Below are 399 nucleotides of genomic sequence, written 5' to 3' on the forward strand. Positions count from 1 at the left end.
AAAAAACGGTTGGTTGTATCATTGTGCAAACTGTAGATACTTTGCCCACATTAAATGTGCCTTAAACGCAGAGCAACCTTCCATTCCAAGGTCAAACTTTTTCTTTTTCTTTTCTGATTTTTGTTTTTACTTTTATGTGAATGTTTCTTCTAAATTGAATATATCATTTCAGCAATGCTCCAGATACTTATACTGCTGAAGAACGCAAAAACGATTTTATGCAATTTCCCATGTCACATGCATTCACAGATCCACTAAAGTTTCTTCATTCGGAGAAGGTATCTTTAGACGATGATGGTGCAATAGAAATTAGCCATTGGAGTCATGGTCATCCATTGAAYCTTAGCGTTGAACCTCRAGGTRACAACATGCCCGAMATTAATTGTGATGATCCAATAG

This window comes from Cynara cardunculus, unplaced genomic scaffold (assembly GCF_001531365.2).
Source record: "Cynara cardunculus var. scolymus isolate 2C unplaced genomic scaffold, CcrdV1 Un_Scaffold_509, whole genome shotgun sequence".
In the NCBI taxonomy this organism is placed as follows: Eukaryota; Viridiplantae; Streptophyta; class Magnoliopsida; order Asterales; family Asteraceae; genus Cynara; species Cynara cardunculus.